This window comes from Lissotriton vulgaris, chromosome 6, assembly GCF_964263255.1.
Source record: "Lissotriton vulgaris chromosome 6, aLisVul1.2, whole genome shotgun sequence".
In the NCBI taxonomy this organism is placed as follows: domain Eukaryota; kingdom Metazoa; phylum Chordata; class Amphibia; order Caudata; family Salamandridae; genus Lissotriton; species Lissotriton vulgaris.
The window spans coordinates 43,116,022-43,140,959 of NC_141694.1; positions in this window are offsets into that span (position 1 = coordinate 43,116,022).

Consider the following 24,938-nt stretch of genomic DNA (forward strand, 5'->3'; position numbering starts at 1 on the left):
GGTCCAAACACCCCGTCCCCAATTTAATGTGTTAGGCCGCAGGGCAAATAAGTTTTAAACGGTGGGATGTCAATTTTTATTTTTTTTGCTGGTATCCTGCAGGAATCCTGTCAAAAACTGCAGATTTGTTTTATTTTGGGCCCAGGAGGGGGTTCCTCTGGGTCCACCCCACAGGGTATCTCTGCCCCATATATTATATTTATTTTCAAACTTCAGGACAGGTGACTAAGCACCAGATGTACAAAGTTTAGTGTTTACAGTTTATCAAATTGCTATTTTTTGCAATTCGCTATTTGGTTATTGCAAACACTAATGTAAGAAACCCCTTATCCGGGAAGGAAGCCGTTTTTACGTGGTGCGGAACGAAGAAGGATCGTGTGGGAAATATGGAACTTTATTAAGAGTCACCCTCACTGACATAACCGTTCCTTTGGCCATCCTCCTCTGAACCTTAGATTATACAGCAATCATAGAGGACTGATTATAAACATCCTGGTAAAGATTGGAAGACTACTTGTATTGGACTTCTTTTGCAAACATCATAGAATATATGTGGCATCACAGCATCATTATCTAAGAAACTTCCTGAGACGCTTGGTCTAAAAAGAGAAAATATCTACCCAGTTAGATGACCATCCGTGTTCAAAAGAATTCGCCCTGAAGAAGTCCCTACAGGACGAAATGCGTCGGCTGTGAAAACCCGTGTTTTTGATTGTACACCATTTTTTGGAATAAAGAAAATTACAACTAAGATAATCCATGTCTGTAATAATTAGTATTGTATTTTGAGAAAAAAACAATTTCTGTGTGGTGCACCTTTGCTTTCTTGTACTGACCATTTGAGCTCTTTGATGAGCCAACACTGTGACAGTGGGTGTCAACCAGAGTGCACACACTTGTCCCACACAAATTATTGGGCTACTTATAATTGGGAGCTACTTGGTATAGGTGCTATAAATTAGGAAGGTTCCACTCTCTTTCTTTTTCTTTACTAATGTAAGAAAGTGTCTGAGATTCCTAGTGGGTCGCAACTAAACCCATTGCAATTTGCCTGTGGTTGCTTTTAAATACAGCAATCTTTTTTTTAAATGCAGGGCATTTTCCTTAAAGGAAAACTGAATGCTTTAAAAAAAAATGGAGAGTTTTCTGTTTCATTTGTTAAGAGTAGCCAGTAGCCCGTGGGACCAGTGCATGCTCTTTAAAAATTGATATTTTTTCAATCTCAAACGGGAAAGGGTCACATGGAGATCCCTTCCCTTTTGTAGCTGCCTTACCACCAACTTAGAGTAGATGGTAAAATGCAATGGTTTTGAGACTGCATTTTGGTAAAAAATCATTTGTACGTGCCAATGTGAATCGGCATTAGGACGGGATGCCCTGAAAATGCCTATTCCAAATACTGATTCTCAATCCCAAATTGCAATTCGGTAACGAGTTACCGAATCGCACTTTGGGCTTTGTACATTTGAAAATGTCTTTTTGTATTCACAAGTGACCCAATTTTGCGACCGCTTGAAAACTTTGTACATCTGGCCTTAAGTCCCCAAGTCCTTCAATGGCTACCAGCAACAGGAAACTGGAAACTGGATGTGTCCACAGTTCCTGGGACACTGTTGCCATTGAATCTGGGGAACGGGGGGCCCGGGGCCACTGGTGGCTTGGGATTGTTAACCCCACAACTATATCCCTAAAAAGGACAAATAGGCCCTGAGGGATTGGGTCACATGGGCCCTTAAGTAGCTTGATTAGGTGGGTCCCATGCCCCCTTTCCAAAAAAGGAAAATGACACCTGGAGATTGGGGTCCCTAGGGCACTAAAGTGGCTCAAGGAAGGGAGCCTTATGGCCCTCTACTATTTAAAAAAAATCTGTGCTGGTGATGGTGTTCCTGGGACACAAAGAAGGCTCTGAGATGGTGCAGCACACATACCCCTTCCCATTAAAAAAGGAATCGGCCCGAGGGACGTGGTACCCCGGGACCATGGAATGGATCACGGAGAGGTCCGCGACCCCAGAAGGGTTGGTCTTAAATACACATCAACACTAACATAAGGTACTCGTGCTAATATATGTAAGCCTAAATTGCCCAGATAAAGTGGGAATGTTTGACATGCTCCCTTAATTAATCAAATTGATACCACCCCCATTGAGGTCCAAAGGAGCCAAGCATGTGCGGTTCATTTCTACATTGGAAATCATGGAGTTGAATGTCGGCCCTCAAAAACGTACCAAGATTACCCCAATACCAATTAAACCCTGAAGCAGTGTAAGAAATCCACCATGCAATAGAACATTTGACTCAGCAAGTCATCTTAGTACGCATTGCTAATAAATCCAATGCCCTGATTCTCCCGTACGTTGCCACACCCAGGGTGTGTTTCTCAGGTACGCGTCTTTTTGGGAATGGCTGAGTACTGCAGACAATGGATTGTGGGTTACCCTAGGATGGCAAAGCCTTTTTAAAAGTATGCTCAAAAAGAAACCCCTGAAATCTAGCAGAGTTCAAGTGAATCCAAAAATGTATTTGTGAAAATTAAACAAGTGTTGACTTTTGCATCTGCTATAGGACTTATTAGTCATGGCTACAATTTTATTGACACTGGTGTAATTTGGGTAATTTCACGTAACACAATTTTCATACAAGTGCTTAGGTCAATAAAAATAAAAAAAGACCTGATTTATAAAGAACCTAAAAAGGTCCTGCATGGTAAAGGTACCTTGTGGAAAAGACTGCAAGGTAAAAGTAACATACCACACTAGGGAGATTTGGTGCCATCATATCTCGACATTACTGAGGTCACAATCATTTACATTCTCCTGGACTGACACTACACGGAGGCACAGTTACCACTTTGCGGAACTTAGGTGCACCATATTGAATCCTGGGACCTAACCAGTACATGCCCATTAACACTCTAATCAATATTATGGGCAGAAGAAAAAATGAAAAACAAAAAACAACAGTGGATTGCACAAAATGTATGCAATATAGTAAGAGGAACACATGATCAAACGGAGGAACCGAATGAAACAATGTCAAGTTCACACCACTCACAGTATTTTAGAACCACTACCACAACCAGTGGTATGAGCACCGTGTAACATGCACAACACCAAAGAAAGTCCAGATTACATCTCCTTTCATTTCAGAATACTTAAGAAAACAAAAAATGCTTTATAAGACACCACCTCCCTCTGTACCCAGAACAAAAAGAAAAAAACAAGAAAGCCGTTGAATCTTGAGAATGAGTACCAGTCAGATCTGTGATGTGCTCATGAATGAATGTTATGTTAATGAGATTTATACAGCGCACAGCTACTCGAAGAGTGTCCAGGTGCTAAAAGAGGCATAACTGAATGAATTATTGAAGCTAGATTCACAGAGGTCACTGAGACCTAAAACAGAACCCTGGTGCTGCAGACTTACAGCAGAGAGGGAAATAAAATAAAATCAATGATCATCTTAACTGCTCCGCGCCGCCTCGGGTCCGTTGGCGCCTTTAACTGCTGCAGTGCTGGCAATTAAGTGGCAACCCCTCTGAGCCAATCCTGGCGCTGTAGGAGCGCCAGGATTGACTTAGGGCACGACTACTCTCCGCCCGCCAGCCCATTAGGAGACTGAGGTTTGAGCCTTTGCTCAACCCTCACTCTCCTAATGGGCATGCACTAGCCTGAGCAGGCACCAGTGCGCATGACTGGGCACTGCGCAAAAATTTGCCGACCTTCCTCACTCAGGCGCACTTGTGCTTCTGCTGCTGCATACCCCTGACAATGCCTGTCAGTCAACAGGACGCTGGACCGCCCACCCCCTTCAGACTCTGAAGGGGGTGGGTGGTCCGACGTCACGCTGACAGGCATTGTCAGTGCTCCCTCGGCGTCTCTGAACTTAAGTAAACTGAGAGTCTACTTAAGTTCAGAGACCCCGAGGGAGCTAAGGGCACGGGCGGCTGGTGATGCAACGCCCCAGCGCCCTAATGTACGCACCACCCCTGGGGAAATCCCAAAGTAACACTAGAATCCAGAGTTTAAATGCAGAAATAGGAGATATAAAGCTACCAGCTTGCAAGCAATTTGCCAGAAGTCAACCAAGCCAAGTCACTACCCTCAACTCTAACAAATGCCACTGGATACTTGGGCGAGGTACAGTGTCAAAGGCTGCAGAGATATGTATACAAGAGATTCATAGTCAAGAAGCCCTCGTATAAGGGTCTTGGGGGCGGCAGTGAGAACTGAGTCAGTGTTGAACCTTAGACAGTATACCGACTGGGATAGAACTAGCAAAAAAAGAGATTCAGGAAACTGACAACATTTTGCATTATAGGCAGTTCTTCAAGAATTATAGATGTTAAATGCAGCAAAAACAGAGGATTAGCTGAAGGGTTTTATGGGCTAACCTAACGCCTTATTCCAGGTTTTTATCAACAATCCTGGCTATGGGAAAATTGCATGTGTCTTTAACTGTGGTGGCCAGCAGAATGGATATAGGTTTCGGATTGGTGAGCAGTAAGCTATGTTTGGTAGGATTAAAGTTATGGAGCCTAATAGTGGCAGTACCACCATGAAATGCTCCTAATCTAGCTGTGAATATGTAGGATGAGATGCTGACACTTTCTCAAATTTATCAGAGAAAAAAAGATGCAGATCTTTACACAGAGACTATGAGGGAATAATGCATCGACGACTGTACTCAGCAGTGCTGAGGTCTTTGGCCATTTGAAATACATCAGAGGAAGGAGTTTTAGCAAGATTGATATGTATATAGTAAAAATCAACTCTTGCTGTCCAAATTACAGTTTTGTACATTTTGAGAGATGCTCAATGCAGGTTTGGTGGTGTCGCAATAGTTTATCTCTAGGTGATTTTTTTTCTTCAGTTTCTTGAAGGCGATAAAGTGGTCAGAATACCATGAAGCAGAAATAACCTGCTTGTTATCACCTTCAGATGCATAACTGCATCAAGAGGGATATTCACAAGGACTTATCTCCGATTTATCTCCACCTTAACGCATCAAAAGTGGAGATAGATTCAACACCCCATTCACAAGCTGATTCAAACTGCAGACATCACCAGTATTCTTGCGATAACTGCCCCAAAATGAATCTCCACGGTGAACTTAACCAACTAACCCTAATGAGATGCAGAGTAGGCATTCCCGTGCAAAAACACACCAAAACAACACAACATCACTTTCACAACGAACTGCCAGATCTGCGATGCGAACCAAAAACTGGTGATAAACCGCAGTAGCAGCAGGGAATTAACACCTGCCTTTTGATGGTGTTAAGCAGGACGACTACCTGCAGCATAAAAGGAGCCTAGCCAAGAGCCACATCTCCAGCCCACAGTCATGCAACTCACGACACTGCCAATGGGCATGCAGCACAACTACGTTCAACATGACACACAACATGCCAACTGATCAGACACAACAACACAACTCCATTGGGAATCTAGCCTTGCCATGCCCAAAACCCAGCCATGGCATGGCACCACAGACACACAATAGCAGAATGTGAGGAGAGGCATGGAGCAGGCATGTGCGAGAGCGGCAAGTGACTAAGGAATGGGAACCTACCCAATGCCAGGTGTGGCATGGAGGTGCCGGACAGACCACGTAGTGCAAACCACAGAAATGGCCATGTGGAGATCAACCGCTGGTGCCTGGGGTGTAGTGGCCAGTGGACGCTACCATGTCCCCACAGGCTTAGGGGCAGAACACGGAAATGTTGCATGTTATGTCCCCCCCTGCATGCGTGTGCGTAGTGGGTTGGATCAGCGTACACCAGGCCTGCATAGGCATTTGAACAAAAAGCCTGTTGCACTGGTCGTGGTTCTAATTCTGAATGGACATCGCATCTGACAGGGCGGAGCCTCTCAGCCCGCCACGAGTCCTGCGCAGAATGTGGCAGGGCCTGCGTCCCTGTGCGCCTGCTGCACCCTGGGCTGCCAGTCCCTAGACCCGTCATGCCTGCCCCAGTCAACCAACGAGGCTTCGCTCACCTGCCTACAGCAGTGTGTCTCAAAGAGAGCCCCCCACATGCCGGGGCAAGCTCCAAGCACCAGTCCACTGACCTCTGCAGCCTCCGCAGACCATCCGTGGCCCCCACAATGCTGGCCCACATTACTCCTTTCTTATTGACATACTCCACCTTCGTCCTCTTCGGCCCAGTAGGTCCCACATGTGGAACTGTGTCCTGAGTCCTGAATGGCAGTGACCCCAAATCCGTGGCAGTGGCCAAGCACCAGACTCCCTTCGATCAGTGAGGCATAGTTCCATATCGCAGGCCTGTGACATGTGGTGCCACTAACCCTGTTCACGGAAAGGCCTGCGACAGATGGTGCCACTTACCCTGTTCAACGCAAGTCAGGGACATTTGGTTGAGGGCTCAGGCCTACCCTACGGACCAGTAGGCCCCACATCCAGCACTTAGTCGCAAATCATGAATGGCAGATTCAACACTAGTTAATGCATGAAGAGGAGTAAGAGGAAGAAGCGGCTCAGTCCGGACAAAAGCTGGATCAGAGTCACGGAGGTGATCAAACACTATCAACAACTGACCTGGTGCCATCAACCCTGTTCATCGTAAGTCCGCGTCCCATGGTGCCACTGAACCTGAACTACGCAGGCCGGTGGGGCCATCCAACCTAAGCCGTTAGTGGCCCGTGCTGACCGCTGCTTCAGGGTTACACATGTGGAACAGTGTCTTGGGCAAGATGTGGAGAAGTCCACACCATTAGACACGCCTCATCGCAGGCGGCATCCCCTCACAGCACTGGTGCCACTAACTCTGTGCGCAATGAGTCATGGGCACTATCTGGTTGGACCTTGGTGACATCGGAGTCCATGGCCTGGTGGTTTTCTGCATCTTCATCTGACTGGACCAGACTTGGTTTCCGTCATGTGTCTGTTCCATTCATCTCCATCATGATGACTGTTTCAGCGTGGTCCTGCCGTCTGCATCATGCCCTGGGGGTACACCTTGCACTGTCAACCGAGACACTCCACGGCAAGCCCCTTTGTCATCTACGGAAACCTGCTCTGCACTTGTGACCCTGCAAGTTAGTGGCCGTGCATGACGCTGTGCATCTGGGGTCACTAACTGTGCAGCGCAAGTCATGGGGCCTTTATGGTTGAATGGTTGTGTCCATTGCAATGTACACTGTTGTCAATTTCTGACTGCACCAGGCAGCCCTTGCCGGCTGGTGTACACACACCCCACACACATCCAACACAGGTGTCACAGATGTCACTCGGTATGTGTGCCAGCTAATAAATGTGGCTGTGCCCACGTACCCACAGCCATTCACACCATCTGAGCAAGTGTGTCCTTGTGGTTATTGTGTCAGCATGATGGGCACGGGCCCTGCAACATCACAATGTGCTGTCCTCAGCGGACGTTACTATGTCAACTCAGCATTGGGGGTACTCTGCTTCCTATGTGTGTGTGCTGCATTGTGTGTGAGATGCCCCTTCAGCTCTGATTCAGGGAGTGCAGTTTTCACTTCTGTGCTTGTTCAGTGGTGTGATGTTGCCAGGTTGTGTGACTTGTGCTCTTGGTTGTGCATGTGTGCCATTGTGAACCATCTCCCCCATCTCCCCAAGCCCTGCTGATTCCTCTCCTTTTTGCTGTTGTGTCTGTGGGTTTGGGCAGTTTCCGGTCCCCGAGTCCTACTCCTGCCACCATCTCCAGACTGATGTGGTGGACACCATTTCCTCCATGTCATCCTGTTCCTGGTGTGGCGCTGGACTCCCACCTCCGGTGTGCATTGCTGCCTTCTTGTTGTTGGTGTTTTTCTGCTTGTTTGTGCGATTCGCATCATTCCAGATATTCTGGTTTTGTTCCATTATCCTCCTCCGCTCTCAGGCTGCATTCACCTTGCCCTTGATGGCCTGCCATTTACAATGTTTTGTTGCCAATGGGGCTTGTGGGGTTGTATACTGGCTTGGGTTGCCTCCATTGTGCTTGGCTGTTGTTTTCTGTTTGGTTTGTGTTTCCTTTTCAGGCTTTTGTTGTGCTTATTCTTGCCTGCCATGTGTGTCGCGGGCCTGGCGGTGCCTATCCCTGCTTTCCTAATCAAAAATTGGCTCATAGCACTTTTTGTGTTGTGGTTTGTGTTTTTATCTCCGTCAAGGTGGTTGTATCACGGACTTTGGCAATGGTTTTGGCAGACTATCGCATGGTAACGCCTTGCTGTGAATTCCACGTTGACACAGGGTTTTTTTCCCGCGATAGGCTTCGATGTGAAAAGTTGCGTTAGCATTTTTTGGTGATGTTTAGCACACGTTCTTGTGAATATACCCCCAAGGGTGGACTTGTAGGTTTGATTGCTAAGTTCAACATCAACCTTTAGGAGAGGAGTTGTTCTACAGAGAGTTTCAGGAAAGGAGAGTCTGGGGATTATGGAGCACTCTGTGAGCAACGACCCCAAATGCGGGATGCTGGATCGCTGGGAAGGAGATTCTCTAATTTCTCCATATCCCTGTCCATCATTCGCATTGACTTCTTCACTGTATTGATGTGCCTCTCCTAATCCACAGGGCTGTCTCTCAAATGTTTCCCATGCCTATCTTGCAGAAGCTCATTCACATGTAATTCCAAGTCTTATTGTCTCTCGAAGTCCACATTTCTTCTTTAGTTATGAAGAATAACTTTTTTACTTTCTCCTACTTTTCAACTTGAACTATCTTTGCAAGGTTTGCATACCATTTAACTCAAAACCTTTCAGCTGTCGTCAAATATAACTTTGAATGTTTTTTTCCATAAGGAGGAGGGTCTGCCGCCCTGTTGGGTAAGAGATTGCACTGCAACAAACAGTTGATTAGGGGTGCCTGAAAAAACTGCCTAGATACATACAGGAGTATTATGTGTAAATATCAAGGACCCCCTGAGAGGATGGGTACTACAAGTCCTAGGTCAGGGATAAATAGCATGAAAAGTAACAACCAAGGCACTTAAACCACAGACTATTTCTGTTTCATTAAAATAAACATAAAGAAAAGAAAGGATGTGAGTAGGTCTAAATTCGGTTTTTATTGCTTACCAAGTTAAAAGAATCAATCACAGACAAATACGTAATTCAAATCATTAAATTTAAAAAGAAGATATTTCTCATTGCATAATCAATAATAAATCTACAATAAACATTCAATACACAGTTTAAAAAATGTTTTTATATAGAGTCACATTTAAAAAGTGGCATCAACAAATTAATTCTGTACGCGCGTTTCGGCGACCAGCGCCTTCTTCTGAAGTAGCCACGTGTATCCTAAACAATAAAAGAAAAAAAGGAGGGACCAAATTGAACAAAATACGAAATTTATATGAATTCACAAATAAATCAACATAAAATGAAAAAATATTATTAACATATTTGACCTACAAATTCACATCACTTTCTTTATTCCAATCAAGTTTACATTTTTCATCTTTGCCCTGAATAAGGGCTTTCATTTCTTTGTGTATTTCAGTAGAACAGGACTCAGGGGCAGAGATAGAGTAGACATGGAGAAATGACAGGAGTGATAATTCAATGACCCAATATTACTCCAAACGATAAAGAGGTACACATGATGTACAATTGGGCTAGAGCAAGAAGATATGGTATTATTCTAATTAAATACAGGAGTATTGCACAGGAGCCTACTGCCAACGAGGTTGGTTGAGAAGGTTCTGAAGCCTGTGTTGCCCCCTTCCCACTACAACGCCACTAGGACTACAGGAGACAGCATCCACTCAAGACAAACAGATGAACACACAAGCCCAAGAGCAGCAAGCAGCCAGACTGACTGCAGAGAGACATAAAACCTAGATCAGTAGTTCTTAACATTTCACTTCTGTGGGCCCCCACTTAATCATTACTGGATTCCAGGGACCTCCACTGAGTCAATATTGGACCCCTTGGACCCTTGTAATTGCAATTGCTATGATTTGAACCTCAAAACAATTCACACAAAAATAGAAACACGTATGCACCAAACAGATGCTAAAACATTCAAATATTTTGTGTAATTCACAAACAAATGTTGAAACAAACATCTATTTTTCAATTGTGCTTCTTTAGTTATATATACATTATTAATTCACATTTATTCATTTAGTATTATTTAAATTTGTAAAACAGTTGCAGATCCCCTGAGTAGGCCTGGCGGACTCCCAGCTGTCCTTGGACCATAGGTTAAAAACCTCCTCTTTCCTGCATTACATGATGATTTGTGTTATTCGTACAGGCGTTGAAGCATTCACAAAGTAGATTTGTGATAGATCTAAACCTTTGAGAAAGGGTCACACCATTATCTCTCTACAACCCCTGTACCTTCTTTCACACTTGCGAAATATGGGTGAAATTTGTCAACATTTTGGAAAGGTCGAATTAAGTTGAGAATAAAGGGTCAGGGAATCATAAGTTGCCCTCTACAGTGGCCACTGCTTGCACTAATGCCCACTTATTTAACACTCTAACTAACCACATTTGCTTCTAAAATTTACCTCGGCCAGTAAGGTCCGATAGTGGAGAGTGAAGGATTCCTAACAATTAAACGATTATATTCAAACATCACCACTCACATAATTTAATAATTTACTATATACCTACTCATTTTTTCAAAATGCACCATACGAAACACTTTAAAATAGAATATACATGAACATATTGCATACAATATTTTTGAAGAGTTCCGTCATTAGACATAATCAATTGATATTTCATAAATTCAGCAGTAATATTCCAAGACCCGAAACTTGTTGTATAGAACAACCTTCACCCGTTCAACAGTTTCTATAATAAATGCAACTACTTTTTAAAAGTAGCAAACAAGTGTTTTGTGGTTGTGAGGTTCTATTTCTACAGAGGTGCATAAACTGATTCGTAGCATAAATCACCATTAAATTGTACTCAATATAACAAGAAATCATAAATAATGCACACAGTTTTCCATTTTTACTGATTTTAACAGATAAATACAGACAGAAAACAATGTGTTTCTTGTCTGTATCTATTTTTAAAAATGGAAAAATACAGAAAACGGGGCTTCTTGTCAGGGACTCTGCATGCTGTTTTTCATGAATTCCATACCAACAGCTGAGCAGATAGACAGTGTGTGGAATTAAAATACAGGATGAGAATTCCTTACATATTGACATATGTTAACATATATTTGCCATATAATGCAAATATTTACCTGTGGGAGTAGTGTCCTTTTAAATTTCGACTACTTAAACATGCTAAAACATGAAAGACATCAAAGTACGTGTGTATGTTTATTAGCCAAATAAATGTGTACATATATTCAATTTCACGACTTCATTTATTTTCAAAATATAAAATAAATATGGCCAACTCCCAATAAGGTGAGCAAAAAATGTATATTGACTAAATACAGACTGGAATGTTAAAAACATAAACACCATCAAACGGGGAACCCTGAACATAAAGCACTAGGTATCCAGTGCATACAAACTTCATACCTGCATTCAATGTAAACCAGCATCTGATAATCCTTTAAGCCGAACATGCTGCGTATTGTTATCAACATCGATCTACCCAATCCTCAACTTTTCTTGCAGTGATCTCAAGGCTATTGGAAAAGCTCACAATACAATGAAATATGTGAGAGACTTCAGAAGTAACTCAATTTGTCAATGCACTTTACCAGTTTTTGAGATGTAGACCATTTAGTATAATTCTCTAATGGTGTCATTCTACCATTATCTTATAAGAAATTCATTATACACACTTTTTTCAAATTTTCCATATACTTTACCATACTGAGTCTCCACAGTCGGGGCAGAGATTTCAGCATAGTAAAGTATAGAGAAAAATAAAAAGTCTATTTACCTCAAACATACACATAAAAATATATGTATGTAAAATATTATTGCAAATTAATTTTATATATGTACTTTAAATGTAGAACAAAATCAATAAAAGCTATAGCACCATTGAATAAATTTTGAATTAAAACCGTAGATAAAGGACATATATGAAATAAAAATTGCCTCCATTTTTCTGAGGTTTGACTTGAAAAAGAAATTCCCACCTAAAGAAAAAACTATGTGTAATGTGCATTAATAATTATCAATTGTTAAGTACAGAATTAAATATAATGAATGTTATTATTTTTAAATAACATTTAACATTACATTATTTTTTGAAATTCAAAATAGATCAATAAAGTATTATATCATTGAATAATAAATATGTACCTTTTTTAATTGTTTACATAAAATTTGTTGTTAGTTATATTTGTAACTATTTTCAATACTTACATTTAATTTAACATTATATTCTAATGGATTTAAATTTTAGTTCCTACCTCCATTATTTTCTCTAGGAGGGTGTTACAGTACCCGTAGCTGACCATGTGTAATGCTGAGCGTACTACTATATCTGTTTTTAGTAGTAACTTACAGTAGGAGGGCCTGATTCACAAAGGTAACTTACACTTTTGAGTAAGTTTACTCTTGAGTAAGTTTACTACTTTTCGTTATTCGGAAACTTTACTTTTTTAGTAACTTACACTTATTTAATAACTTACACTCTTTTAGTAAGTCCAGCATTACAGATGACCGAACCCTGGTACTGCAAGTGCAACACCCTGCTATACAAAATTGTTATTGTTATTGTTATTTCCGGTTTATATAGCGCCAACCCACCGGCAGGTCTCAAGGCGCTTATGACTGAAAGGCACAACAACTTATTTGGCAGGATGAAGAAAATACCAAAGTGTAGCTAGACTGAGCTCAAAGCCTCCCTGAATAGAATTGTTTTTAGGGTTTTCCTGAAACGAAAGAGGTTACCTTCTTTACGGAGGGGCTCAGGTAGTTTGTTCCAGATTTTAGGTATCAAAACAGAGAAAGATCTCCTGCCTTTTGTGGCCAATCTGAACTGGGGGCAAACAAGTAACTGTGCATCTGAAGACCTAAGTCTTCGTTCATGTTTGTACACCTCCAGCCGTTCCTTAATATAGGCAGGTGCTTGCCCATAGATTGCCTTATGGGCTATACATAGGCTTTTAAAATCAGACCTTTGCCTAATGGGCAGCCAATGGAGGCTCTGTAGCAATGGAGAGGCATGGGATCTTCTTGGGAGCCTGAAAATATGTCGTGCAGCATCATTTAGGACCACCTGCAATCTATTGGTCAAGGTTTTTGGTAGACCTAAATAGAGCGCATTCCCGTAGTCCAGCCTCGAAATTATTGTAGCAGAAACTACTATGCGAAGTATGGACCGGGAAAGAAGGGGGACTATTTTGCGCAGCTGTCTGATTAGACCAGTACAGGTCCCTACTACGGAGGAAATCTGACTGACCATTGACAGTTCGCAGTCAATCTTGATACCCAGGCTTTTCACCTTATCAGCTGGTTTAGGGGTAGGACCTAATTCCTGGGGCCAGTACAAGTCGCTCCATGGGGAACATATGGACGAAACCACTAAAACCTCTGTTTTTTCAGGATTAATCTTCAGAAGATTCATGGTCATCCAACTGACTGTGTATCTAAGAACATCCTGCGCATGGTTCTGAGCCGGCACTGTGTTATCTATGCTCAATAACAGCTGGGTGTCGTCAGCATAATTAAATACACGACAACCCATCTTTGCCAGGGAGTTAATCAATGGTTACAGGTACAGGTTGAATAGGAGTGGGGATAGTGCGGAGCCTTGAGGGACCCCGCACGTCAAATTTCACACCTCCGATACCTTATCCCCCAGCTGAATCCTCTGTGTCCTCCCTAACAGGAAAGATTTCAGCCACCGGTAGGCTGTGTCCCGAATCCCGAAATTGGCCAGTCTATCCAAGAGCAGAGTATGGCTGACAGTATCGAACGCCGCTGATAGGTCTAAAAGTATCAGGGCACTCAGCTTCTTACTGTCAGCCATCCCTCTAAGCTCATCCAGCACCGAGAGCATCACCAACTCGGTGCTGTGATGTGCACGAAACCCTGCCTGAAGCTCATGGAGAAGATGGTGTGACTCCAGGAACGACGCCAGGGATTTCAGCACATGTTGTTCAAGGATTTTGGACAAGAACGGGAGTTGGGAGATGGGCTTGTAATTCTTCAAAGTCTTAGGATCGGCTCCTGATTTCTTTATTAAAGGCTTCACTCGAGCTTCTTTGAAGCTGGCTGGTAACCGCCCTGTTTCTAGTGAGTTGTTCAGGAGAGAGAGGATATGGTCTTCTAGAATAGGGCGTGCTAGGCGAAAAACACTAGGGGGGCAGGGGTGTGCTGGATATCCTGATTTAATTTTGCTCATGAGATGCTCAAGACTCATCGCGTCAATCAGTGGAAAATCTGAAATATGGGCTTCCACAGGGATCTGGGCAGCCTGTGATGTGATAAATCCAGTCACGGTACCATTCCTAATATCCCGTAAGATGGTATCTACCTTCTCCAGAAAGTAGTTTTGGAAGGTGTTGCAACTAATTGTTGATTCCATATTTTCGTTTTTTTTGCTCAACTCAGTTAATATTTTGAAAGTTTCCTTCTCGACATTTTCAGCCTGATTTATACGATTTTCATAGTATTTTGCTTTAGTGTCCAGGATGAGCTTTTTGTAGATGTTGAGCAAGTTTTTATATTGCTCTCGAGCTTCTTTGTCTTTTTTCCTCCTCCAGTTTCTTTCTGCATTGCGGAGCTTCTTTTTGTGCTCCCTCAAGGCTGGTGTAAACCATGGGGCTCTTTTTCCAGCTCCTTTAACTCTTTGTTGCTTCTCTGGTGCATTCAGATCAATCGCTCTGGTCAGACTGCACACTATGTCCCTATACTCCTGATCTAACTCAGTATTGGGGGCTATTGGTTGAACAAGTTCCGAGAGGGTTGTTGTCAAGGTTTGTGAGTCAACTTTCTTCCATTGATGGACCTTCTACATTTTAGGTGGTAATTGCATCAACTTCGCATTGATGGGGACATCACAGTAGATTAAGTGGTGATCCGACCAAATACAGGGTAAGATCCTCAAAAGGGCTACCTTGGGATCTAGAGTCCAGATAAGATCAAGGATATGTCCTTTTATATGTGTAGGGGTTTCTACCAACTGTCTAAAGCCTAGTGAGGACATGGTGGTCTCCAAGAAGCGGGCTGCTGGTACTTTTATTTCATTATCCCAGTGTAAGTTAAAATCTCCGGTTACTACTACATTTTTATATCATGAACAGATGTCAGATATAATAGACATAAATGATTCATTGAAAACTGGGGTAGAGTTGGGCGGGCGATAAACTGTGAGGATCACCAGACAGAGATTATCAAACATAATCTTTACTGCGAGCATGTCGGCTAAATCCACAGTTTCTGCCAGTATTTTAGTTACTATTAAGGTTTTCTTGAATAGAGTTGCTACTCCCCCCCCTCGGGCGTTATCCGCACGATTATGCCATACTATATCATACTCACTCGGAATGGCGGCTATAATATCAGGCAGTGAATTGTCCCTGAGCCAGGTCTCGGTGAGAGTTAAGACGTCAATATCTTCGTCTTGGAGCAGGGTAAAGATCTCGAGATTGTGTCTATGCAAAGACCGTGTATTTAAACAGGTCAGCTTCAGGGAGCATGGATGAGATGCAGATCTACCTATAGGTGGTCTTAGAATGGGCATATCGTCCAGTTTAGCCATAATGGCTGGGTCCAGAGACTGTCCCACCTTATCTAGTTGGTGTAACTCTTCCGAGGAATAGATACTCCGCCGACCAAGAGTCCAGGCCCCCACGCCCGTCCGTACGGGTGCAGACGGGCTGGACTCTGGCGTGACTCCAGCGTGTTCACGCTGCGCGCGAACGCTGCGCATCAGCATGGCCGCCCTAAATACCTCTCAATGAAACACTAGCGCGGCAACAAAGATGGCGCCGCCGAGCGTCCCGTAATTCCCCTAAGATGGCCGCCGGTGAGAAGAGGGGTGGAAAAGGACCCGCAAAGTGCGGTGCTTTCGTCAATTTTATCGTTTACAAAAGTGTAAATTACTACAAAAGTGAAAGTTGCTATAAAGGTGTAGTTTGTGAACAGAACTTTGTAGTAAGTTTGGAAGTACTAATGTAGTACTACAAAACTTACCACAAAGTGCAGTCTGTGAATCAGGCCCAGAGTTTCTGAGTACTGAAGAGTAATAAACTTACTCAATTGTGTAAAACTACTCAAAAGTAATTTTCATTTGAGAATCAGGCTTAAAGTGTATAATAAATAGGGTAGACCAAAGTTACTGAACATTCTGAGACTCTTGTAGGTTAACATTGTCTTTAGTGCACTTATAAAGAGCACTTTATACCAATCATATCTAGTCAATGAAAAATAGCACCTTACCCCATTGGCACTGAAGAAAGGCTTAGGGGCATACATCACCCCAAAATGTATCGGAACTGTTGTTATGTAGTGTTTAGAGTATTGGCATTTCATGGAATGCAGCAATGTCACCTAGAGCTTCATTCCATGTGTGTCAGTTACGCTAGGGAGCTCGCACTGCAAGAACATACTTCTCGACTGGTAATAAACATACTTTTGTACCACAACACGTGTGAAGAAGATTACTACAAGAGCCTTCACAAATGTTTAGATGAAGATCATTTGAACTGCCCTACTAACCTGCAGAAGAGCATGAAATAGTAATGATAGGTTTGACAGTGGTCACCCGTACATGCTGCTAATTCTTTTACCCATGAACAACAAACTGAAGAATGAGGTACACAGGCTTCATAGAGAATATGCATTGACAAGCCAGTAGGTCCAATTATAATGAGCTTGCACATGAAAAAAAAGCAATTGTCCATGCATCTATGTGTAAGTGTTGGCTTATTAAAGCTATAACTATTGGCTTTGGTGGTAACAGTGGTGGTGATGGTGGTGGTAATCATGTTAGTAATTGTGATGTTGATGGTAATGGTAATGCAAATAGTGGAAAAGAACTTACAGATTGCTGAGAATGTCAGTGTTCACGAAGCCGCGCCTGCATTACGGACACAGAACTACAATTCCCATGATCCTCTGAAGGGGGGAAGTATTTCTTTCCCTGAGCGTGCTTCCTGTTGCGCGTAATTCCGATTCTGTTTCCGGTCTTTTCCTGGTACATGACTGTGCTGCTGCGCTTTGCACGGAGGCTCCTATTCCCTGCATCTTGGTGCTGTCTCGAATCATTTCAGGTAGGATCTATCATTGAATTGGCGGTAGCGGAGCGCTGTGGTGTTCTACGCGCTACCGTTTACTGACTCAGTGGAAGTGTTCTACCTAATCTTCATTACTTAGAGCGGAGCGTGGTGGTCTCTGCACTACGCGCTGTCGTTTCATCTTTCTTCGTTCTTCCTTCTATAGAAGCAGAGCGCAGTGGTTACTGGAACCACGCGCTGCCGTGCTCTTTCTGGATGTTTTTACGAGACACAGATCTTTATTGATTGTAAGGAGCGCTTTGGACAGGACGCTCTTGCGTTGCCTCATGGACTGCACTTTTCATGATAAACGTGGAGGGTGGTAGTGGTCGCAACTACAGGCTACTGTGTTTACATGTTTTGACATCTCATTAACTTAGTATCTGGAAGCAGAGTGCAGTGGTGGGGTAACCCTGTGTTACTGTGTTCCAATAGCACTTTTGTTTATCTGCATACATAGTAACATGTACAGGTGTTCTTCCAAGTACTCTTGGCCATCGCTTTGCGCTATTCAATTTTCATTTCTCTTACCATTCAGAGCGGAGTGTTGTGGTTCTTGCTTCCCACGCACTACTGTGTCTGCAGAATACTATGGACTCTACATGAAAGGAATCGCTTACCTTTCTCTGTGAAGGGACCGGTATTGTTTTGTTCTTTTCTCATATACTACTTTTGGAGACAAGGTGTTCGCTTTGGACTAATTTCTCAGAATACCATTCCGTAGATTGCCTGCCTGAACTAGGGTATGCCTGTGTTTCAGTTCAAATACATAGATTTTCAGGGGAGATGGGGTTCCTCACCTTTATGATTGTGTTTCATGTTTTCTTTAGGTTAACCTGGCTGTGGGTGACGTTTCCTGAGAATATATCAAGTGGATGCTGTGTTTCATTTTGAAGCAGGTATACTATAGTTTTAGTGAGTCAATTGAGAGTAGTTTGACAAATACATGTACTGTTTATATATATGTCTTTTGTTGTTTCAGTTTCCATTTCCTGCTGTTCCTTCCCTTTCCCTTCCCTCACCTAATGGCCCGAACACTCTGTGTTTCACGTTTAGAGTGTTAGTGACGTTGGGAGGTGGACCATTATTTGCGGCAACTGGATTCTGTGGAGCGCAGCCTGACAGAGTCGTAAAAATAATGAAGATATCTGCTTAAAGACGGAAAGAAGAATCTCCTTGCTGATCACTGCGTCGTGGACATCGGGAAAAGTTTTGACGTGAGAGCGTCACATTGTATAATAGAAGAGAGGCAAGAGAGAATAAGAGAAAATATCCCGGTGAGTGAGGGGCGCGTGAGGAAGCTGGAGTTGAATGCGCAAACAGAAAAGCGGCTGGAGTTGAATGCGCAAATGACCATAAATTAAAAAAAATGTGAAGTAAATAAAAAAGAATAACATTTTTTGGTCACATATTCTCAGCAAAAGGGATGAGACCTGACCCAGTAAAAATAACGGCTTTGAATGCAATAAATAAACCAAAAGATATAACAGAACTAAGATCGTTTTTAGGGAGGGCTTGCTATTGTGCTAGATATATAAAAAATGTTGCAACCACAAGTGCCCCACTTAGAGAATTGACAAAAAAAGGTCGGAAATTTCAATGGAATAATGGGTGTGAAGAAGCATTCAAAGAGATAAAATTTGAAAAATCAAATGCAGCAAATCTGAAATATTTTGATCCTCATTTATGTAAATAACTTGTAGTTGATGCAAGTCCTGTAGGACTAGGTGCAATGTTGATGCAACATAAGCCAGGAAGAGAAACTTCGAGATATGTAATATCTCATACAAGTAAAAGTTTATCTGAAATTGAAAAAAAATATTCTCAAACAGAAAAAGAAAGCTTGCTCGTTGTTTGGGCATGTGAACATTTTCATGACTTTGTGTATGGAAAACCTTTTGTAATTATTACTGATCATCAAGCCTTGATATATATTTGAAACCCAAAAACAGAAATGCCACCAAGAACAGAGAGATGGCGGATGAGACTAATGGAATATAATTTCAGAATTATACACAAACCAGGAAAAGAATATAATCCAGCTGATTATTTATCAAGACATCCATATTTAACAGAAAGTGAGCAACAGCTAGAAGTAGAAGAATATATATATATCTTTCATAGTCCGGTCTGAAGTTCCAGGAATAGTAAAAGAGAATGAATTAATTGAAGAAACTCAAAAAGATGAAACACTTAAAGAAGTAAAAATAATCATAAGAGAAAACAGATGGAAGCTAGTAAACAAAAAATGTAGATTTGAAAAAAATATAAATAAAAAGGATATATTGGCATATAAAAACATAAATTCAGGCAGTGTGCTCCCAACCCCCATTCTGTTTAATAGGCTCCCTTGAGCCAGAAAGCTGACGAGCTTTGGAGACGCACCTGTGTGCCTGTGAGTGGTACTGTGAGCTGAGAGGAACTTGGCAGCATTTCAGCAACAGAAAAACAAACTACATAGAAGAGGGTCCAAGGGCTGGTTTAAAGACTCAGTACTAGATACGCGCCCCTAACACTGACACGAATTACACAAGAAGTATCTAGGAGTCAAAGAGAAGCTCTAATCACAAACAACCATTGACATGACAGAAAAAGAGTATTGTGAACTAAATTATTCAGTAACACCACGTGATATGATATAACAGAATCTACGTGATTACTCTACTGGGAGGCACATGCCCAAGGATAGGTGAGAATTTTCCAATCAGTTGTCGATCTATTCCACCACTTTTACATCATATGGGTTCTCCTTACCCAGGAGTTAGTGCAAACACAGTCACAAGAGTATGAAAGGACTATGAGAGTAAGAAGCCCATGTGTTTTTATCTAGTAGGTGGTGTCAGTGTGGTATGACAACTGAAAAAAGCAGTGCAAATAAGTGATTAGTGATAGAATAAAATTAGGTAAGACTGAGTAGAAGTGGAAATTTTAATAATTTCTCTCAGCTCCCTAAGCATAAAAATAGTGATTAATTAACAGATTTGACAGAATATCTGTTCAGTGAATAGTGGTCAACATGTTTCTGCATAAAAGGAAAGTACCAATGCATTCATCAGGACCTAGATGTTGCTACTGCTGTTGAGTTTAGTGAAAAAGATAAAAGGAATCATATCACCTGTATTTCAGGTTCAGAAACTCCGCCACAATCTAAAATATAGTCACGTCAAAAGAAAAGGAAGTGAAAAGAGACAAATAATTTTGTGAAAAATACACTCATCAGTAGTTGTATTTTTAACATGTATTAGTTAATAAGCATGTAATTATGGCAACACATATAGATCAACATGTTGTCAATCACCCAATTTGTGTGGGGATCGCGCCTCACCTCACCTGGCTGCAGCTCAGGTAATGAGGAGCAACGCTCTGTTTTGAAAAGACACATATATACATAAGCATTCCACCGTTTATCCCATAGAGGATTGAAAACAGCCCTACTGACCAAATTCCCAAGACACTGATATCGTGTGTCTTGTTACACATCATGATCTACATAATCTCTTCATTTATCAAGGAATGAAAGAATGTCATCATTGTTTCCCATCAAAGCCCTATTACCTCCTATTTAAAGATTTAGACTGAGACAGCAGAAAGGAGTAAAAGGGCTGAAGGTGGTTTAAGCAATATTAGAAACATATCTCATTGTTGCAGCTCAAAAGCGACTCTGTTGCGAATCATGTCGGTACGCAACGCTGCAAACTTATGGGTACTCGAAAACAAAAGGGTTAGTATTCGACTCAGCGGTTGTGTATTAAAGTGGGTCACCGTTCGAACTAGCAGCTATTTCTTCCTTTTGTTAAATGCGGAAATATCGCTGTGCTTGTCTCGCTCGATTCTAACCTTCAGACTCTCTATGTGGAGCGCGTGTAAATAATAAACACACGAGCGGCTATTATCTCCCTTCAGACAAGTATTGAAACAACACTCGACATGTCTCGCTCGACTCGTATATACAGACTCTCTGCGCGGAGCGCGTGTGGAAAAACAATCACACCAAGGAGAACCGTTACAGCGCTCACCTATCCGTCGGTGTCTCCAGGCGTTCCTCTGCGCTTGACTGGGGAGGCACCGAACGGATAGAGCGCGGGCTATTTGTGTGTTTGTCTTTCCTTGCGTGCACGTGATCGCGCATGGAATGCTGGACTATGTAGTTCCAAGTGGAGTTCTATCATCTCACCTATGATTTTGCTACATATTAGATGCGTTTTTAGGAGGGGTTGACTAAAATCAAACCACAACTAAAATTAAGGCAGAATCAAATGATTTGGCTATTTAAATAAAACATAGAGTAATCTTTCACGCATTCGCGTAATGTATGTTGGACGTTGTTAGACCGAAATCTAGCCTCTGTGATTAGATTTCGAGTAAAACCTACAGCATGGAAATATGTTGTTATATTGTCAAAATGACTGTAGGTTAGATGTTTATACTAGTCCACTGTTCTGGTGTGTGACAAGTGTATGTTTTGAATCTTATTTTAAATGAAACACCCACTAATCGCGATTTCAGTTTTAGTGATATATGTTGATTTCACTACCCTGGTGATATATATGTATTTAAAGACTACCCATTTGCACCAGCATGAGTGCATACAGCCATACATTACGGTAACATGTTGCATGTAGGTGTTAATATTGCCATCAATATATGCACCGTATTCTGTCATAGCGACATCCAGGGTATCGGTTCGTTTAGGACCTCCTTATCGCTGTTAAGCTTATAGATCCATTTTTGTTCTTTTTTTAAACAAAAATTTGCTCACATCAGGGCAATGCTCTGGGATGGTGGGCTGTTCCAACACAGTCCATGTGAAATCATTAGGACCATGTCCGACCTCTAAGAAATGTGCTGTTAAACGTGTAGTTTGTTTGCGACAGCGGACTGTGCTTTTATGTTCACATATGTGGGTTCTTATTTTTCGTGTCGTCATGCCCACATACCTTTTCGGGCATGGACAAGTAATGAGATAGATGGTATTCTCACTGTTGCAATTTGTGAATTTTCGCTGCTGCCACGGTCGGCCTGTCCAAATGTCCACCATGGTGGATTTGGTTGTTTGCAGACAGACAGAACAGTTTCCACAGGGAGGATGTCCTTGTACAGGCGGGAGATCCCATAGGGTCCCCACCTGTCTGCTGGTTCTGTTTTTTGGTCTGGTGTGTACCAGCTGATCTTTTATATTCTGACCCTTTTAAAAGCAAAGAGTGGTAGTGGTAATGTGTCGCCGCTGGTATTAAGAATAGACTAAGGGTGGGCGTAAAATCCGTTTCGCGGGCGAATTTGCGGATTTTCCGCGCTTTCGCGATCCGCGAATCTGGCAAAATCGCGGTAAAATCCGCGAATCAGCGGGGACGAATTTTCAGCCAAGCAAGGGTTACAGCAGCAGGTGCAAAAGTTGAACCTAATTTCTTTGTAACCTTTTACAAAAGGGTTACAAACAAATTAACTTCAACTTGGACACCTGCTGCTAATTGCTTCCTGGCGCCTCGTTGCCTACTTGCAACTATTCTCTGACCCTGCTCTGACCCTTGAAGCAGGGTCAGAGAATAGTTACAAGTAGGCAACGAGGCACCTGTCCAAGGAATTAAACCTCATCAGGAAGGACTTACAGATATAAAAAACAGGAAGAAGGGAGAGGATGGCAGATACACCCATTGTGAGTTGTCAGGAGGGGTTAAATTAAAAGAGACCTTTACAGCACAATTTTCATATGCATTTTGCTAAAAAATAAAAAGCTGTATGTTCTGTAGGGGCAACTCAGGAATCTGGCCCTTCAGAGATCCGGCCTCTCTTTCTTTCTCTCGTTCTCTCTCTCCCTCTCTCTTTCCCCCTCTTTCTCTCTATCTATCTATCTATCTATCTATCTATCTATCTATCTATCTATCTATCTATCTCTCTCTCCCTCTCCCATAAACGACTGCATGGGTAACTTCGCTATGCAAGCGGCTTGCGAAGACGCAAAAAGCCCCGCGAACACGCAAAAAACCCTGCGAACACGCAAAAAACCCCGCGAACACGCAAAAAAACAAAAATCTGCAAATTCGCACAAATTCGCGAATTGCGAATTAGCAAAATTCGCCCATGCTTAGAATAGCCCAATGTTTCTTTATGATCTTTTGGACCTGATTAGATTTTGTGTGGAAAGTATTCACAAAAGTAATCCTGTCTGACTTTTCTTTGGGGACCGTTACATCCAAAAGGGCTTCCCGGTTATTGTTGGATGCCCTTTTCTTAGGTTGACGTATGATTTTGTTTGGATAGTTCTTCTCCCGCAGTTGTTCCGATAGTTTAGCTGAATGGGCCTCAAAAGCCTCCTTAGTGGAGCAGTTCCTTTTAAGCCTGAGGAACTGGCAAAGGGCAAGTTGTTTCTGAGTGCTCTTGGGTAACAGCTCTCATAGCTTAGGAGTGCATTCCTTGACATAGGCTTCCTATACAATTCTGAGGTAAGGCCTTCTGCATTAGCCAAGATGGTAAGGTCTAAAAACGGTAGATGGGTTTTACTGAATTCGACCGTAAATTTCAAATAGATGTTACATGAATTCAACCATTGATGAAAATCCATGAGATCTGACTCTGAACCTCGCCAAACCACAAAGATGTCATCTATGTATCGCTTCCAGACTCCGAGCGATAAATAGTAAGGGTTGTCATGGTTGAGGACCTTGGTCTGTTCAAATACATGAACGTAGAGATTCGCTAAACTAGGAGCGAAGACACTACCCATGCTAGTACCAGATGTTTGAAGGTAGGTAGTGTCTTCGAATTTGAAATAGTTCTCCGTCATTGCTAGTTCAGCTAGGTTCATGATAAGGGGAACTGGTGTTACAGATTGCAAATCCCTCTCTTGTAGAATAGTGCTGATGACCTCAAGAGTCTCTGTCTGGGGGATCGATGTATAAAGCGATTCTACATCGAATAAGACGAGGAGGTCGGTTGTGATGTGAAAGTCAATTTCCGGAAGGAGCCGCAAGATATCCTTAGTATCTTTAAGATAAGTGGGCATTTCTCTTACTATTGGATTCAAAAAGTTATCCACAAATGTGGATTAAGGTTCTAAAACTGAACCAATACCGGAAATTATAGGTCTCCCAGGAGCTGGTCTCTGTTGTTTATGGACCTTTGGGAGACAGTAGAAGTATGGAATCGACGGATGAGAAGTGCACAGATATTGGCCTTCCTGGGGAGTGATCCATCCTTCCGATGTGGCTTCTTCCACTATTTGACAGATCTTGGATTTTAGTTTTTATGTGGGGTCCTCTTTTAATGGAAGATATGATTTTTGATCCTGGAGCTGCCTTAGACATTCTGTACGATAAGTTTCAGTGTCCAAAATGACAATTGCACCGCCTTTATCCGCGGGCTTTATTGTGATGGTTTCATTAGTTGTTAAAGAACGTAAGGCTAGTTTTTCTCTGTTGGGTAGATTCACATAAGGACTGGGTGATTTGGTCTTAAAGAGTATGTTAATGTCATTCTCAACTGCCTCTTCAAACGTCTGGACCCTTGCTGGCAAACCAATGGTTGTAGGATTGAAAGTCGATGTTTTTTTTAGACCAGTGTTCACATCTGGGTGTGCCGTTTCAGTATGGTCTTGTTTGGCAAAAAAGTAGTGCAGCCTGATCTTCCTAAAGAACTTGGCTAGTTCTACTTGTGCTGTGAAATGATCACCATTGTTAGTGGCTACAAAACCTAGCCCTCGGTTTAGAAGACTTTCTTCATCATCCGATAGAGAGTATGAACTGAGGTTGATCACAAGGCTGGCTGGTTTGTCCCGCTGCTCGTTCCTGCATTCTCCTGCGGTATCTTTTTGCCGTT